The sequence below is a fragment of the Carya illinoinensis genome, chromosome 11 (genome assembly GCF_018687715.1).
Source record: "Carya illinoinensis cultivar Pawnee chromosome 11, C.illinoinensisPawnee_v1, whole genome shotgun sequence".
NCBI lineage: Eukaryota > Viridiplantae > Streptophyta > Magnoliopsida > Fagales > Juglandaceae > Carya > Carya illinoinensis.
In genome coordinates this window covers 16,141,187-16,155,611 of record NC_056762.1, presented here as the reverse complement: position 1 = coordinate 16,155,611, position 14,425 = coordinate 16,141,187, and positions in this window count along the sequence as shown.

Here is a 14,425-nt window from a genome sequence, read left to right as displayed (position 1 = left end):
AAAACAACCCTTCAGTGAAAATACACGTAAAAGCGGGTCATCACAACCCCAATCGACTCGCTTTGAGACCCAACAACAATATTGGAAAATAAATCCAAGAAAGCCAGATTCAAGTCTATGGATGGAGGGATCTAGACCCGATGAGATCTCATTTCAAGAACCTAGATTATATTAAAATCTAGATCCGTTGAAGAACCCGTCTCAAGAACCCAGATTACAAGGAGGAACGCCATAAAGGTTGTGATTTACCTTTAATAAGTTCAAGAGTTCAATTAAGAATAGGAGGAGAAAACTCACTCGCAATGAAAATTTAATAAAAAATGTCTTACCTCCTCAAATGAGGCTACATGTGGTTTAAATAAATAATCTCCAAAACCCTAAAGGAATAGTGCTGCGGGTATTGTAGCGTGAACAGTGTCGAGCTACAGTAACATCTAAAACCCTAGTTCAAATAAAATAATAACTTTCCAAATATGCCCTTGGCCAAAATACAAGGCCTTTCCAAAAATACTAAATAATTAAAAATATGACGTGCGGGCTGACATCCTTAAGCTCACTTATTATAAACTAATAAAATAAACTCTTTTAATGAAATACATAAGTCCAAAGCCTTCAATAACAATAGGCCCAAGTCGTGTCTTCCATAGCTTGGATCAAGTGGATCAAAACTAGTTCTCCTTCTTTCAAGCCCATCATGAGTGTCGGGCTCTTGCTAGCTTCATCCCAATTGAATTGTACCAATTCTTACATTGTTCCCTTAATCTTTGTGGCCTTAATCTTGTAATTGATCCGTAAGACTTGGTCTGCCTTGGGGCCCATCACAACTATATACACAATTAAGAATTATAGCACAAAATTCCTAATTGGAAGATATGACGTTATGTTCATTTATTTTCTTAAATTTAATTTTAGGATCTATTCCCCTCTTTACAAACCATAGTTTTCAAATATAAAAATTAATATCAGATCTAAAGACAACACTATGTTCACAAACAATAGTGTAGCAAAAAATCACGTTAATGGCATGAAAAACAACTGTTTAAGTCATACTCATATATTCATAATCCCATGTTTAACGAAAAACTATAGCAAGATTTAAATATAATTGTCTCAAACTTATAAAAATCCCAAAATAAATAGCGAATTCAGTCCTAAAATCTTAAATAATAGAACTTAATCTATGAATTGAAATAAAGTCAAAATATTTTTACCAATCAATCTCCATCCTAAGCTTTATCTAAGATTTAGTTCAGAACTTACAAAAAAAAAAAAGGGTGTTGCCCAGATGACTAACACAAGAGGGGGTGAATTGAGTTGTATTTAAAAAAAATATCAATTATAAATCAAATATATAATATAAAATGTAAACAAAATATGAAACAACAATAAATATAAAGAGTAAGGGTAAAAGAGAAGCAAACTCAGTATATTAACGAGGTTCGGCCCCATTGTCTACGTCCTCGCCTCAAGCTACCCCTTGAAGATCCCCAAATTTACTATTCAACCTCATTCAGGTGGAGATAGAAACCTATTACACCTTTAAACAACACCGCTACAAAGGATCCGTGTAGAACACCTTCTATACTTGCAATCACCTCACACGTGGTGATTCAACTGTTCCTTGTGTAGAATACTTTCTATACGCACAAGGGTTATACACACCCTTTTACTGATACAAGAGCTGATAGTGGGTAGGTTATCAGAAAACACTCCTCAATGAGTTAAATAAGAACAATGCTGCGCAAACTATATCTCTATCAAAATGAACAAGAATTAAGGCCCAATGCTTAGAGAAGAGATAATGAAAACTTTGAATGAATGTTGTATGTTCTTGATGTTGTAAATTTGAAATTCTCAAATGATATTTATAGGCATATGAGACTTCATATTCAAATTTAAAAAGATTCACATGTCAAATACAACATCATTCACTTTTTCAAAAAATTAAAAAAAAAGTTATTCTGTTTCAATTGTAAAGACAACATCATTCATTTTTCAAAAACTTCAAATCTAATCTTTTACTTTTGGCATATGACAAAATGAGCATACTTTATTTTTCAAAAGATTCAAACCTAATCTTTTTACTTTTTGCATATGACAAAAGGAGCACACTTTACTTTTCAAAATTTTCAAACAAAAACATCTACCTTTTGCATAAGTAAAAAAAAAGTATCAATCACTTTTGAAAATATTCAAATAAAACATACACATGTGAAATATGACGATCAGTTATTTTTAATATTTTCAAAGTTCAAATCTTTAATCACGTAATGCACATGTGAAATATGACAATCAATCATTTTTCAAAATTTTCAAATATAATTTTTAAAATATTCATGCACATGTGGAAAATGTATTTTAATGCTTTATGATAAAATATTAATTTTGAACCTTAATCCTAATTTTGAATTTTTAAGAGATTTACAACATTACTCTATGACTTTAATATGAACTTGTTTCCTTCTTGCTCATGCTTGGTTTCTTGATGTGCTTGACTCCATTGTGTAAACAATTTGAGTTTGAGATTTGAATTCATTTGTTATCATCAAAATCTATGTGTAGATATATAATTATACAAAACTTAAAACCTTGGGTTCAACAAAGGGTTTTATTTTTATCCCCTCTCTTAGATCTGCCCCTTGCAGATGGTGGAAGATGCATCATGTCCAATCTGTTACAGAGAAGTTGAAATTGTGGGCCATGCTATATGAAGTTGTGAAGCTGATGTATGGGTAGAAAATGTTAGTCCTCTAAGGAAGTGGTGCTGCAGTGAAGAAAACTTATGTGCAATATGGGATAGAATAATTCAGAATCTGCCAAAGAAGGAAGTTGAAATGGTGGCAATGACCATGCGAAATATCTGGCTGAGAAGGAACAAACTGATCTTTGAAGAGCAATTCACAGGGCCAAGGTGTGTGATCAGTCAGGCTATTGAAGATTTGGAGGAATACAAAGAAGCACAAAGGAAGGGAGAGGTAAACCAATTGTCAGCAACAACAAGGTGTAGGGAAGTGAGATGGAATAAGCCTGTAGAAAACATGGTGAAAATTAACTGGGATGCAGCTTTTGATCAAAAGTCTCTAAAGATGGGGGTTGGTGTTGTGATTAGGGATGAGAAAGGGGAAGTCCTTACATGCTTATGTATGCCTAGAACTAATATTTGCAGTCTAATAGTTGCTGAGTTACAAGCATTGTGGTGAGCTGTTGAGGTATGTACTGAGCTGCATTTTATAAATGTTGTATTTGAGAGTGATGCCTTGACCATAATAAATGCTATAAATAACATAGATGAAAGTTGGGCCTGTTATGGGCAATTAATAAAATACCTAAGAAGTATGTTTTCTGGTTCAAATAGATGGAAGTTGCAACACATTTATAGAGAAAGAAACAAGGTGGCACATAGTTTGGCCAATAAAGCAATTGGTTTAGATGAGGAATTAGTTTGGATGGAAGACTATCCAGAAGAGGTGTTCTCTCATGTATTCTTTGACAAGTCTTTAACAAGTGGTTATAGTGAATGAAATGAAGATATAAGGTTTTATTCAAAAAGAAAAGAAAAAAAGATCTGCCCCTGCGTCTATATCCCACAAAAGATCTCCAAATCAATAAAATCAAAAGACCCAAAAATCTACCGTTATCCTAGCTAATTAATTTCTGTCCCTATCTATAATACTCGATCAACTTGGCATATTGATAACTTTTATGAGTTTTGTTATGTACAAATAAAGTCGCGTACTAATTTATATATTAATATTAATTTTTTTATATTTAAAATTAAATTAGTACTAATTTCAATAATTTTTTTTTGACTAATCTCATTAGATTAATATACATTTTAATATACATATTAGTATATAGTAGATTTTTCCAACTTTTATATTGTAGGCTTTTTTTTTTTTTTTTTCTACTGTGTTGCGTCCTTTGGTCAAAAGCCCAGAGCATTCGCCATTGGCCAATACAAATCCAAATTAAATGTAAGTGTGAAAAAAATCTATTGCATTGGCTTTTAGCAATAGTATGAAAGTTTGACATGTTAGCTACAGTAAATAGCTATAGCAATCTTCATGTTTGGCGAGTGACTATTCTGAGGCCAAATGAATATTTTAATATTTTTGCATTAGCCATTGACCTTGGATGAAGCAGATAGCTTGTGATTTTGTCAATATTTACATGATGCAGTTCAAAAAATTATACTTATATTAATTCACATTAAATGAGGTAAATCATAAATATGTAATTGTTAGGTAAATGATTGGTAAAATATATTTATTGAATAATTAGGTTTAGAGAAAAAATAGTTGAAAAATAATAATTTTATTTTTTTAATAACATTATTAATTAATTTATGAAGTGTATTTGTAAAATATTAAGAAAAATTATCAAATATTATTAAAATATATAATATTATATTATTATTTAGAGTTTAAAATAACTAATCTAATCTAATGTGAACTAATCTAACTAGGAGTCTATATTATAAATAAAAGATTATATTAGAATTTGTGATGACCCGCTTTTACGTGTATTTTCACTGAAGGGTTGTTTTTAATTTAATTAATATATTAGTTTATTTATTTTAAATTAATGTGTTTTAATTGGTTTTTAATTTATTTGAGGTGGTGTTTAATTTATTTTAGTCGTTTTACAGTTTTTAATATCGTTTTCGGCAGATCTGTTTTTGGTTTCCGGAGTGAGGATTGGACCTCATTTCTTTTCTTTTCTCTTTTTAATTTTCCCTTTTCCTTTTTCTTCTTTTCTTCCTTTTTTCTTCCTCTTTCCTTCCCGGTTTCTCTCTCCCAGCGCAGCACTTCTCTCTATTCTCCTTCCTGTCACCGCCCCTTTGACTGCCCAGTTCTCCGTCGTCAGGCCACCGTTTAGTGCACTGCACCACCATTCTCTTCCCCTTCTACTAGAGATCATCTCCACCAATTTTCAGAGCCATCGGATCAGCCGTTAGCCTTCGAGAGCCGCCGGAAGTCGCTGCACCTGCTCTATTTTTGCCCCTGTCGCCGGTTGCTTTCGCAGCCCAGAATTGCCGTTCGCCGGTGGCGTGGCCTACACCACCCACCCAGTTTTCTTCTCCTCTCACCGGTGAACATCCCCACCAAGTTTCACCTCCATCCGAGCCACAGTTAGCCGCCACGAGCTCCTCCAAGCCATACGGTTTTTCACCGTTTCCGGCACCGTCGCACCACCTCCGGCCACCATCTTTTCACAGCTTCTTTCCCTACCTCTTGCCAACCTAAACCACCCATTTCCGGCCACGATCCGTTGCCGGAGCAGCTTCCACGAGATCAACTCCGTTCAGCCCTTTTTTGGCCTTCGACCGCCATTTCCACCACCACCCACGGCCAAAACTCATTTCCCATAGCTTCATAAATATTTCAAGGCCATTCCCTATCAATCCCGAGCCTTGGTTTATCCCCGTTCAAAAGTGGGTATTTTACAACCCACGGCCACAGTGAATTTGCACTGTTACGTTGCTTTCCTTCCACCGTTTGCAACGCCGAGTGTTTTCTAAAAATACCATAAAGTGCTATAAGTATTTTCCAAACCCTACTTTCAGATTTAAATATATTTTGCTCATTCAATAATTATTTATCTGTTGGTTGGCTGATTCCGGACTGAGTCCGAGGAGTTCGGGGGTCGGATGGAAGGAGGACAGAGTTGCTTGTTTTATTGATTTATGGATGGTTGTTTATTTTTGTGCATTGATATCACATTTACATGGTGCATGCACATGCATTTTTATTTAATTGAGAAAAGCCTGTTTTATTGGCGTAAGTGGATTTTCGGGTGCGTGTGTATCACGACCCCAAGCCGGGATGGGGTATTATCTCGGTGGGGCTCCTTTGGTCACTCGGGAGCGGAATAAACTGAGTGACGTCCCTTGAGTTGTCGTTGGGCGACGATGGGAGCGGGGGCTAGGGGATGCTTGGCTACGAACATGCCGGGCGCAGAACCGGGCATCGCTCTATGCACCGACTCCGTGGCCCTTTGCTGGCGAGGGCTAGAGGATGCTTGGCTACGAATGCACAGGGCGCGGAACTGGGCATCGCTTGTTAGGTGTCACATGCGTGGTCATAACCTGCGGTGTGGCACTGGAGCCAGGGTGTGCGGATGACCCCTAGGGGAGGTCATGGTGCATACGGATTAATTGGATAATGGGTTGAGATGGATATGGGCCAAATGTGACTTTTGGCGTGATATTTGAAAATGATATGTTTTTGGGCCAAATGGAATTTTTTGGCGTGCGTGGAAAAAAAATATGTTTTTATGGGTTTTGAGATGTGGTTTATGAGACATGTGCATTGGGCATACTTCATGCATATTGTTTGAGTTTTATATGTTTTTATCTGGTGGTGTTTGGATTTTACTTACCTGTGGCGCCATTTTTTGGTTCCGTAGATTTTGGTGCAGGGTTCGAGGAGGAGGAGGAGGCTGAGCCCGAGGATGCGGCTCTGCCGGAGTTTTGAGTTGAAGTTGTGCTTTGTAGCTGTTTTTAAAACTATATTTGTGTTATGTAATATTTTATTTATGTATGTTTTAAACAGCTTGTATTATATTAAGAGAAATTCTGGTACTTAGTTATATGACTTTCGTTATCCGCTGCGTTTCCTTTTGCACATTTGTTGCTCTTACACACACTTGGCACTCGTCTTAGGGTGGTGAACCGGGTTGTCATCATCCGGACATCTCGATTTCCCTGTGTCTGTGCGTAGGGATTTGGGGGCATCACAGAATTTCATTTTAGACTTGGCAATGGCTACATGCCAATGCTATGCTTGCGTGTGTATATCAATATCTCAAAACTCTTCAGCTGCGTCTTCACGTATCCAGCAAAATCCCCTTTCCCATTAAAAGCCTAACAATAATTTCACCCAAATATTCACCTTAACAGCACATAAAATAATAAATTCTTTGCCAAAGCCGTGTAACCCAAGTATGATTTAGGAGATACTTTAATTTATTTTATTATTATTATTTTGTAGTATTAATTATTATGATTGCTGTATTATTTTATGTGTAATTTTATGTTATTATATATATATTTATTAGGTGTGCTCGATCATTTTATCCAATGTATTATTTTTGGGAATCCTAGCTCAGATTTGGATATTTGAGTAGGCTTCAGTTTTTTTATCTGAGGTTAAATTAGGAAGGTTTGGATTTCAAACCCTGAAAGATTATAGTGTTTAGATTGTTAGGTTTAGAATTGGAAGTAAATGAAATTGGGTTAGGATGTTGCTCTAGGAACGAAGACCCAAGCCCATTAGACTTGTTTGATGGGCCACAAGACCTAACCATGAACTAGGATCCATACCCATGACCCGCAACAAGCAACTCCACCCGGTTTCATGGTGTATTTATAGAAGAGAAGTACTATATGTCACTACAAAAGAATTGGTTTTTGGAGACAAAAATTTGTCTCAAAAAATAAGAATTTCTTCCCTAGAAGTTTTTGGAGACAAAAATTTTTTGTCTCTATTTTGTCTCAGAAAGACTGTCTCAGAAGATTTTCAGAGACGAAAATCGAATTTCGTCTCCAAAAAGTACTTTTAGGGACGAAATTGGGAGGAACCAGTCGAAATCGTTCGAACGGAAAATTTTTTTTGAGACAAAAAAATTTCATCTCAGAATGAAGTTTGAATGAAAAAATTATTGTTCGAACAACAGGAAATGATAATTCGAACCAACAACCATCTCTGACCGAATCCGTTCGAACAACACAGTTTGAAGTGACTTTTGTTCGAAGAAAAATTTTAACTATTTGAACAGACAATATATTTATTGAAATATTTTGTTCGAACGAAGTTTTGAAAACATCGTTATTCGAATGAATATTTAATTGTTCGAACAAAGGCACTGATTGTATTTCCCGATACGTTCGAATGAGTTTTTTGTGTTTGAATGGATATGTTTTTGTTCGAATGTATGCATAAATGGTAATTTACCATTCAAACGCATTATTTAAAGTTCGAACGTTATTGATCAAACAGAATAAAATTTAATTAAAATGATAATAGTAATACAAATTGTAATCTATATACATCAATTGTTCAAATGTTTACAAACATCATAAATAAAGTTAATTAAAAAAATTAAATGAACTATAATTGTGGTGGTATTGGTGGCATAGGGTTTTGAGACATCATTGACTGGAATTGTTCAAACATTTTTTGATTATTTAATTGTAGACTCTCTTCTAATCTTGCCTCAAAATCTGCTGCTTGATCTAATTGGGTCATCAACTCTTTTTCTTTCGACCTCAATCGTTCTATCTCAAGTGTACCTTCCTCTAACCTCTTAGTCTGGTCGTCATTTGATCTGGCTTTAGAGGAGGATGATGATGTTGAGGATGGCTTCACGCAACGTCCTAAGCCCCTCAAATATCCAGAACGTGATCCAAGAACTTGAGAAAAGATTTGAGCATCGTTGACAGATGATTCATCAGATGGATCTGCAGCAGTGTCTTTAAGAGATTTCATCTTGTCCTACAAAAAGAAAAACATTAAAATTAGTATAGGTAACAAAAATATATCTAGACAATGAAATTAAATAAACTTAAACTTACATAATTTGTCTCTGCTTCAGGATTGCTCCAAACACCATCACGATTTTTATGTACTTTAGCATACAATTAGGTCAGATCATAATCAGCAGGATTTTCTTCTTGCTGCAAAATGAAAATTAATATCAGAATTTAAACCAGAAAAGTGTATGTATTAATATTTAATGGAAAATAAAATAACTAACCATTTTTTTTTTACAAGTGATGAAAAGATCGAGAACCCGCATGATGGTGTATCGTTAAATTTGATCTATTTGCTTTGTTCACCGTACTCTATTGCTAAAAAAAGTATTATAATTTTATATATAATACATCTATCATATTAAAAAAAGACAGCAGCAAAATTACCTGATAAGCAGAATCTTCAAACATATCACAAACTTTCTCCCAATTGTTTGGTGGCATTGCTTGGAATGGATTTTGACTCGCCTCTGTCGTAGTACTGAACTTCTGATAGTGTGGATGGCATCGACCTTTGTCCCTCCGAAATGCATTCGACATCAGTTTCTCAATCGTTAGTCGATCCCCTCGTCGGCCAAAATTTAGTTCAAACTCATCCTTCAAAAAATTAGAAGCAATTAGTATAATTTCAAAAGTTATTTAAATAAAAATGTTCTCTTGAGTAACTTATTACCAGACAACGATTTTTTATGTGATCTTTCACATCTTGGAGAACTTTAGCTCAGGAGGATGTAACCATCGATGCATACGTGCGAGTAAGTGTACCAACATAAGAAGCAAGCCAAGTTGCTGAATCCCCAGAGCCGCCGGTGTGATGATCAGGTATATCAACTTTAATTTTACCTACTTTCCTTACTTTCTTTATGCCGACACCCCTCGTAATGCTTCTAACTCGACGCTGATTTACAATAGCTATATATACAAAAATTAAATCATATATTTTAATTAAAATAATCATATAATTTAAAAGATATGCAATGATAAAATATCTTGTTCTGGTTCTGGTGATATTGGCCCACCATTGTTGACAGGTAAATCACACGGGGAATTAGTAGGTGGTGGAGATGGCTCACGTGTTCTTTTGCGTTTAGGAGGCATATCTGTTTGAAATTATAATAAGTTATTATTCAAACAAATGGGAGAATCTTTTTATAAGAATTATACCTGCACAAATATCTGTTTGAAAATCATTCGGTATCAGTTTTGTTGGATCAGTCGCTCTCATCATCAGTAGTCACTTTAATTGATTCATGTTCTTCCAACATGTCACCTTCAATTACTTCGGGTTGAACATCTTCTCTGTGCAATGGGACCATGTCATATTGGCTTAAATCAACAAATAGATTGATGCCTGATTCATTTTCTTGATATGCTTCTTCATGGTCTAGACTATCAACTTCTTCATGTGGTTTATCTGCCTCTGGAATATAATCATATACATTTCTTGGTACAAACTTCTCGACTACCCGCCATGGATTTCCAAACTCCGGATCATCTAAATAAAAAACTTGATTTGCTTGGTTTGTGAGAACGAAAGGATCGTCCTCATACCATTTGCGAGAGGTATTGACACTTACAAAATATTTATCTTTACGCACTCCCAACCTAGGATTTGAGACATCCCACCAATTACATTTAAATAACTAGACCATATATCCCCCCACATACTTTAATGCTATAATATCTTCCACAATTCCGTAAAAGTCGATATTATCATCCCCATGACTTCTTTCGACTACGACTTCACAATTTTGAGTTTTCCTATATCGTTCTCTGTCTGTTGTGTGAAATCTATATCCACGCACCAAACATCCTGAATATTGGATAGCCCGCTTAGACGGACCACATGCCAAAGCATATACTTTTGGTGAGATTTCACCTGAATGTTCACTATATTTCGATGCAACCTACATAAATAAATTTCATTTTACTCATATCAATATCATATATAAATATCAATACCATATACAAAATGTATAAAATTTAAAATAATTGTGCATATTTATTTTTAGTAATACCGTATGTTCAAACCATGAGGCAAATTTTTCTTCGTATATCTTTTCTACGTCAATCACACCATTCGTCCGAAGTAGTTATATATGTTCACTGCGTATGTTAATGTGAGCTATTAATTGGTATCAATATATATTATATTATTATAAATACACTTAAAAATACTATTAAATTAGATGATCATCACTAACCTCAAATAATGTCAATCTCTTCACAGTTATTCAAGACATACCAACGAGCTCTTTCAAACTCTCGCCCACATAGGTCATAGCCCCCTTGTGCACCAATGGGATGTACTTTCTGGGAAAACACAGTAAATGCTGACGAAACTCCCATTTGTCCACCTTCATAATTTCGATCGGGTCTTGTAAATCTAGTATCAACCCCACGAAAATACATTGAACAAAATGTATGCCACTCATTATGAATATATGACTCTGCGATCGATCCTTCCAGACGAGCCTTATTCCCTACAGATCGCTTAAGTTTTCCCAAAAACTGTTCAATAGGATACATCCATCTATACTGAACAGGGCCAGCAACTAAAGCCTCACGAGGTAGATGCATAGCCAAATGAACCATTACATCAAAGAATGAAGGCGGGAACAAACTCTCCAACTTGCACAATATCAATGCAATGTCAGCTTCCATTTTTATTAAGGCATCAACCTTCAACGTTCTACTGCAAATACTCCTGAACAATCATCTTAATTCTGTCAGAGCTGCACGAACATCTCGAGTAAGCTTTCTGCGCACACCAACTCGCAACAGTCGCTGCAAAAATATATGGCAGTTGTGACTTTTGAGACCAGTTATCTTCCAATCATGAGCTTGGACACATCTTGACATGTTTGAAGCATAACCATCGGGTAATTTGATTGTCATGAACTAGTCACAGAATTTCTTTCTCTCATCACTCGAAAGTGTATACCATCCAAGGGGCATATAAGTTGACGACCCAGTATCTTGCAGATGCAACTCCGATCTTATTCCCAACTCTTTCAAATCTTTACGAGAGTTGACTGTATCTTTTGTCTTCCCTTGTATTGACATCAGGGTATCCAAAATATTCTCGCATATATTTTTTTAATATGCATAACGTCTAGATTGTGATGGAGTGTCAAGGTAGACCAATATGGCAACTAAAAAAAATTACTTTTTTTGTCCAATTCAATTCCACTGCTTGTCTTTTTCTCTTTCCACATCTTGCATTTTTCCCAAATCTATTGTCTGGAACATCTTCTAATTGAGTGAGAATATCAATACCAGAATACTCTGGTGGTGATGACCTACGCTCAACCCTTCCATCAAACAATGCTCTATTTGAACGCCATCTATCATCATGAGGTAGATATCGACGGTGTCCCATGAAACATAACTTCCGACCATTCGTTAACCACTGAGACTGTGTATCTTTGTTACAAACAGGACAAGCCATCTTTCATTTCGTACTCCACCTAGACAAATTACCGTATGCCGGAAAATTATTTATTGTCCAAAGTACTGCAGCATGCATCTTGAATTCTTCCGACATGGCCATATCATATGTATTGACACCCTGCTCCCACAACTCTTTCAACTCTGCTATCATTGGCTGCAAATATACGTCTATTTCATTTCCTGGTGACCTTGGCCCTGGGATTAATAAAGTCATCATAAAATAGGGATCTTTCATACACTTCCATGGTGGCAAATTATAAAGCATTACTATGACAGGCTAGGTGCTATGAGAAGTGCTCATGTTACCAAATGGATTAAAGCCATCAGTTGCTAACTCAAGACGTACATTGCGAGGTTCTCTGGCAAACCATGGATACTCGTCATCAAATTTCTTCCATTGTAAGGAATCTGCAGGATGCGTGAGGAATTGATCATTTTGAACTCTCCTTGTGTGATGTCAAGTCATATATGTCGCAGTAATTTGGGAAGTAAACAATCTCTGAAGTCGAGGAATAAGCGGAAAATGTCTTAGCACTTTATGGGGTACGCTTATCTGATGTCCATCTTGACTCATAACACACCGGACATAAATCAAATTCTGCATATTGTTTCCAGAAGAGACTACAATCATTTTTACATGCATGGATGATATTATAATCAAATCTTAAACCTCGCTTCAATTTCTTCGCTTCATAAAAATTTCGAGGTACTACGCTATCCTGTGGGAGAGCCTCTTTAAATAATTCAAGCAACATATCGATGGCCTTTGCAGAAATACGACAAATAGACTTAATATGGAGTAGACGGACAGTGAATGACAACTTGCTATGACGGGTGCACCCTGGGTACAATTCTCGTTATGCATCCTCCCATAGTAATCTAAATTCTTCATTTCCCTCAAATGATTGTACAGATATTCCTTCTCCATCCCTAGCACCAAATATGCCTGCGCCAAGATCCCCTAACATTTCAGTCATATTTTCTCCATTATCATTGCTATCATCAGAAACATCATCATTTATGTCATCCGTGCCAATCTCATTACATTCATCCATCTGATTAAGATTACTACCAAATCGAACTCCCTTAGGAAATGGTTTGCCATGTAAAACCCAATGTGAATATTTTGGATCAAACCCATTTACGAATAAATGATCATTCACAGCCATCATATTATATGAACTAAGGTTTTTGCACTTCTTGCATGGGCATCTTATAAATCCTCGACTATCAACACTCCCAGAAGCAAATTCTAAGAAAGACTTTACCCCTTGTGCATATTACTTATAGTCTTGACCAAGTCTATCTCCCAACAACATCCAACTCTTATCCATCTATAAAAAACCCAATTCATGGGATAAGCACTATCAATAAACTATTATAATAAACGTGTCTGGGTACCATCTATTTTTAAGGTAGGTGGTCCTATCCCATTCGAGAGACTATCATCTATATCGCATATATACTCAGTCCAAAACTCGTATGTTAATAAAAATTTCGGCAGCATTTCCCTAGAATTCTTCAAGTATGCCAGTCACGGTAAGTCATCGACCCTATTCATGGGCCGAGATACTTACGGACTACATACTCGAAGAATGTAAGAAAATGCTAAACCAAAATTTTAATTGACTAACACATGAGTTTTAACTGAATATATATGCCATATAGATGATAGAATCCCAAATTGTCCACTTTGGACAATTTAAGAGTTGTACCCAAACATTCTTTACGAGAATATTTTGTGATGACCCGCTTTTGCGTGTATTTTCACTGAATGGTTGTTTTTAATTTAATTAATATATTAGTTTATTTATTTTAAATTAATGTGTTTTAAATTGGTTTTTAATTTATTTGATGTGGTGTTTATTTTATTTAGTCGTTTTACAGTTTTTAAAATCGTTTTCGGCGGATCAGTTTTAGTTTCCGGAGTGAGGACTGGACCTCATTTCTTTTCTTTTCTCTTTTTCTTTTCCCTTTTTCCTTTTTCTTTTTCTTCTTTTCTTCTTTTCTTCTTTTTCTTTCTCTTTTCCTTTCCGGTTTCCCTCTCCCCGTGCGTCCTCCCTCTTTTTCTCATTCCCGTTGCCTCCACTTTGACCGGCCGGTTCTTCGCCGTCCGGCCACCGTTTGGTGCGCCGTCACCACTATTCTCTTCCCCTTCCACCATAGATCATCCCCACCAATTTTCAGAGCCATCGGACCAGCCGTTAGCTTTCGAGAGCCGCCGGAAGTTGCTGCACCTGCTCTGTTTTCACCCCTGTCGCCGGAATCTTCTTCAGCCCAGACCGCCGCCGTCCGGCCACCGTTTGGCTCGCCGCCGGTCTTGTTCGAACCCCCTCCCTCCGGTGCACCTTCCCACCAAATATCTCCCCCATCCGGCCGGCCGTTTGGCCGAAAAAGCCATTTGAAGCCCCACGGTTTTTGGCTCGATCTGCCGTCGTC